The following is a 5,882-nucleotide window of genomic DNA, read 5'->3' as shown; positions in this document are numbered from 1 at the left end:
ATTTAAGAAGATAGAAATTATACCAAGCATATTCTCTGATCACAAGGCTTTGAAATTGGATATCAACTGTGAAAATAAAGCAAGAAAAACCATAAATATGTGGAGATTAAACAACATACTTTTAAAGAATGACTGAGTCAAAGAAGAACAAAGAGAAGAGATCAAAAGATACATAGAAACAAATGAGAATGAAAATACATCCTACCAAAATTTTTGGGATGCAGAGAAAGCAGTTTTAAGAGGAAAATTTATATCATCACAAGCCTATCTCAAGAAACAAGAAAAATCCCAGATAAATAACCTCACATTAAACCTTAAAGAACTAGAAAAAGAATAAATGAAACCCAAGATCAGCAGAAGAAAGGAAATAATAAAACTCAGAGCAGAACTAAATGAAACAGAGAAGAAAAACATAGAATAAATTGTGACAAAGAGCTGGTTATTTGAAAAGATTAATAAAATTGACAAACCCTTGGCTATACTCACTAAGATAAAAAGAGAAAAGACACTAATAAACAAAATCAGAAATGAAAGAGGGGAAGTTATCACAGATGCCACGGAAATACAAAGGATCATCCAAGAATACTATGAAAGACTATATGCCACCAAATTCAATAACCTAGAAGAAATGGACAAGTTCTTAGAAACATATAGCCTTCACAGGCTGAATCATGAAGAATTGGAAAATCTAAAAAGACCGATCACTAGTAAGGAAATTGAATCAGTCATCCAAAACCTTCCCAAAAGCAAAAGTACGGGACCAGATGGCTTCACTAGTAAATTCTACCAAAACTTCGAAGAGGATCTAATACCTGTCCTACTCAAACTCTTCCAAAAACTGAAGAAGAGACAATACTCCCTAATTCATTTTATGAGGCCAACATTACCCTGCTACCAAAACCTGGTAAGGATAACACAAAAAAAGCAAACTACAGACCAATATCTCTGATGAATACAGATGCGAAAATCCTAAACAAAATTCTAGCAAATCAAATGCAACAATGCATTAAAAAGACTATTCATCACGACCAAGTGGGGTTCATCCCGGGGCACAAGGATGGTTCAACATCCGTAAATCCATCAATGTGATACACCACATAAATAAAATAAAGGACAAAAATCATACGATTATATCAATTGATGCAGAAAAAGTGTTTGACAAGATACAACATCCATTTATGATTAAAACACTTAATAAAATAGGTATAGGAGGAAAATACCTTAACATAATAAAGGCCATATATAACAAACCTTCAGCTAATCTCATAATTAATGGTGAAAAACTGAAGCCCTTTGCTCTATGTTCAGGAACACGACCGGGCTTTCCCCTATCACCTCTGCTTTTCAACATAGTGTTGGAAGACCTCGCCAGAGCAATCAGGCAAGAGGTGGAAATAAAAGACATCCAAATTGGGAATGAAGAAGTTAAATTCTCACTCTTTGCAGATGACATGATGCTATATATAGAAAATCCTAAAGACTCCACCAAAAAGGTATTAGAAGCAATAAACGAATACAGTAAAGTTGCCGGCTACAAAATCAACGTACAAAAGTCCATTGCATTCCTATATACAAACAATGAAATCTCAGAAAAAGAAATAAAAAAAAAAATTCCTTTTGCAATTGCAACAAAAAGAATAAAATACCTAGGAATAAACTTAACCAAGGGTGAAAGACCCAGATAATTTTTGACAAAGAAGCCAAAAACATACAATGGAGAAAAGACAGCCTCTTCAGTAAATGGTGCTGGAAGAATTGGAAAGCCATGTGCAAAAGAAGGAAACTGGACTTCTACCCAAATTAATTCAAAATGGATCAAAGACCTAAGCATAAGACCTGAAACACTAAACTGCATAGAAGAAAACAAAGGTACTAAACTTATGGACCTTGGGTTCAAAGAGCATTTTATGAATTTGACTCCAAAGGCAAGAGAAGTAAAAGCTAAAATAAATGAATGGGACTATATCAAACTTAAAAGCTTCTGCACAGCAAAAGAAACCATCAACAAAATAAAGAGGCAACCAACTGAATGGGAGAAGATTTTTGCAAACAGTGCCTTCAATATGGGGCTAATATCCAAAATATACAAGGAACTCATACAACTCAACAACAGAAAACAAACAACCCAATTGAAAAATAGGCAGAGGACCTGATGAGACATTTCTCCAAAGAGGACATACAAATGGCAAATAGACATATGAAAAAGTGCTCAATATCACTAATCATCAGAGAAATGCAAATAAAAACCACAATGAGATATCACCTCACCCCGGTTAGAATGGCTACCATCAACAAGACAAATAGTAACAAGTGTTGGAGAGGCTGTGGAGAAAAAGGAACCCTCATACACTGTTGGTGGGAATGCAGACTGGTGCAGCCACTAGGGAAGGCAGTGTGGAGGGTCCTCAAAAAATTACGAATAGAATTATCATGTGACCCAGCAATCCCTCTCTTGGGTATCTACCCCAAAATGTCTGAAAATATTTATCCGTAAAGACATGTGTGCTCCAATGTTCATTGCAGCTTTATTTACGGTGGCCAAGACATGGAAACAACCAAAATGTCCTTCGATAGATGAATGGATAAAGAAAAGTGGTATATACTATTTGGCGGTAAGAAAAGATGAAATAGCACCATTTGTGACAACATGGATGGATCTTGAAATTATAATGCTAAGCGAAATAAGTGAGACAGAAAAAGTAGAGAACCATATGATTTCACTGATATGTGGTATATAAAACTGAAAACAACAAAAGAACAAGACAAGCAAATGAAGGAACAAAAACTCACAGACACAGACAATAGTTTAGGGGTTACCAGAGGGTAAGTGGGGTGAGGGGCTCTAGAAGAGGTTAAACGGGGTATAATATATGGTGATGGAAAGAGAATTGACTCTGGGTGGTGAACACCAGATATAGATAATGTATTACAGAATTGAACACCTGAAATCTATGTAACTTTACTAGCAATTGTCACCCCAATAAACTTTAATTTAAAAAAAAATACTTCACCACATGTTGCTGACGTTAATTAAGTTTCCATCCTGATCAATACTTCTTGTGATTCTAAATACATATCTTTAATGCATGTTATATGAATAAATTTACATCATTTTTCATTTTAAACAAATTAATTATATTGTCTTCCTATTTCAATTTAGCCATTCTGAGACTGTATAGTGGTATCATGTTATGATTTTAATTTGCATAGCCCTGATACGCACCTTTTCATAAGTTTATTGGCCTTTGGATATCTGTGTCTGTGAAGGATACGTTCACGCCTTTTCCCATCTCTCAAAGGTTTTCTGCCTTTTGCTTATTGAGTTTCATCTTCTGAATCTATTAGGTTCTTGAGTTTTGGGCTTTGGGCAGTGTGTGGCAAAATTTTGTACAGTGTGGAAATACTAGTAAATTCAAATCTCCTTGGCTCTTGGAAATTGATATGAGCATTTCATAATGAAGGAAACCTGAAGCCATTGTAGGTGTATTTCTGCTGATTCTGGGTTATGGCACCTCATTTCCTGGTGAGCTTGATATGCTAGCTGCTCATATTTCTGAGATTCTCTGATGCCTAAGATGATGGCACCTTCCTCTGGAGAGGATTTGCACTCACCAGGCAACTAGGTCAGTCCAGGACTACTTTAAACCAATTCACGTCATATGGGACTCTTTGGACCATCCACATGAGGTGAACTGGGGTTACAAACTCACAGGGACTACCAGTATATGGTTATAACTTCCCAGGGGCAGGGTTTTTCTTTTCTTTACTCCCTAGGCACTGTTCAACATCAGAGGATATTATTTTTCATATAGTCTCCTGGGGTGTTGGAGTTAGAGTAAGAATAGATTTATTTTTGGTTCATTCTCAACCTGAGGAAGTAGCCCTTTGGGATCCTAACCTTATGAGTGTAGGTTTCCTATGATACTCTTCATCTTTGCCAGAATTTAGACTTTAATTTCTGAATACGTGGGCCCTGAGAGGACATAAAAACATAAAAACCAAGTTTTCTTAGTTGACAGATGTCCTCAGAGGCCAAAGCAACATCATGTTCTGTTTTCCCTTTAGATTCCCATTTTCATTTAGATTTTGGCCTGATAAATCCTTACTATCTTATCTTTTTCATGCTTTTCAGACTTTTAAAATCTTTGCACATTTTTCAGTTGTTTTCAATTGGAGGATTAGTCTGAATATTCTAGTCTGCTACATTACCCAAAATATGACTTCTTCTAAGTTTTCAGACTATCAAACAACCATGGGAAGGCAAAAAGAGTCTCTTAAATGAAATAACTAAAATTGTTTAGTAAATAATTAAAACAAGATCAGTTAACATACAAAAATATAAGAGCTAGTCAACACTGTATTGTAGAGATAAAATCCATAGCAACAAGTACTTTTAATATTAAGAAAGAGAAAGGGATTACGTTATTTACAGTTTTAGAAAAAGAACACAGATCCTAAGTCAAGTGGGATTTAAAATGATAAAAATAAATAAATGAAAGAATGAGAAAAATATAAGTAAACTAAAAGCTGATTCTTTGAGGGGGAAGAGATAGGAAAGACCAACTTAACTAATTAATTGGGAAAATAACAAAACACAAAATTAAAGATAAAAGGGATGTGACACTGAAGAAAACTTGCAGTTGTAGGAAGATACTAGGCACCAAGAATTTTCAAAGTCTACTCCCCACAACACCAGGGGAGTAAGGCAGGAAATCAAATCAGGAGGGGGTCCAATCCTTTCTCTATCTCAGTCATCCAGAGCAGGTCCATTTATATTGAGACCTAGGCTTGGCAAAAAATTACCACAGAAGAGATAAGCATTACAAATTGTGTCAGGGGTCCCCCAAACCACCCCTTGTTTTGAGGATTCTCTAGAAGGACTCACAAGATTCAGGATATAGTTTTACTCATATAATAATTATATGAGTAAAACTCATAGCTATAATTTATTACAGTCAAAGGATACAAAGCAAAATCAGCAATGGTAAAAGGCTCATGGAGTGAAGTCCGGAGAAAACTGGGCACAAGCTTCCAAGAAGTCCTCTCCAGTGGCGTTGTACAGACGTGCTTAACTCCTCTGGCAAAGAACTGTGACAACACCTCTGAAATGTTGTCCTCCAGGGAAGCTCATTAGGGACTCAGTGTCCAAGGTTTTTATTGGGGGTTAGTTACATAAACAGCCTCTGCCTGGCACATACCAAAATTTCAGACTCCTAGAAGGAAAGCAGGTGTTCAGCATAAACCGTATGGTTTGCACAAACAGTCTAGGCACAGTGAACTACCCTTATCACTTAGGGAACAGTGGAACCCTCCCAAATTACAAGTTCCCAGATGTCAGCCATAGGCCAACTTTGCAAGCAGGCCTTTCTAGGCAGAGAAGTCTCAGGCCTGCTGTGTTAACTCTTTCTCTACACGCAACATTTTGTAAGAAAGAAAAGCATCATTCTTAACTGATAGTAGTATCTAGAAAATCGAAAGGAATAATCTGATAAACTATTAAAATGAACAAGAGTTTATAAATATGGCTTAATATAAAATATACAAAAAATCAGTAACATTGTTGTATACTAACAGCAACCTACACAAAAACAAACCAAAAAATTAGTTCTTATTTACAATAGCAATTAAAACATGTGTAATGCCTGGGAATAATCTTAACAGGATATGTAGTGATGGCATGAAGAAAAAAACACAAATTATATTAAAAATATAAAATACAACATAGAAAAGTAACCAGATGTTTATTCCTCGTTAGGAAGGCTAAATATGAAAATAACTATGTCTAAATTAATTTATAGGTTTAATGTAACCCATTCAAAATCTCTACTCCTTTGAGTTCCTTCTTTAAAAGGAAAACAATTTTGTGCCTGCATTGACAAAAT

Source organism: Rhinolophus ferrumequinum, chromosome 6, assembly GCF_004115265.2.
Source record: "Rhinolophus ferrumequinum isolate MPI-CBG mRhiFer1 chromosome 6, mRhiFer1_v1.p, whole genome shotgun sequence".
In the NCBI taxonomy this organism is placed as follows: Eukaryota; Metazoa; Chordata; class Mammalia; order Chiroptera; family Rhinolophidae; genus Rhinolophus; species Rhinolophus ferrumequinum.
The sequence above is the reverse complement of the archived record's forward strand: the minus strand, read 5'-3'. Positions refer to the sequence as shown.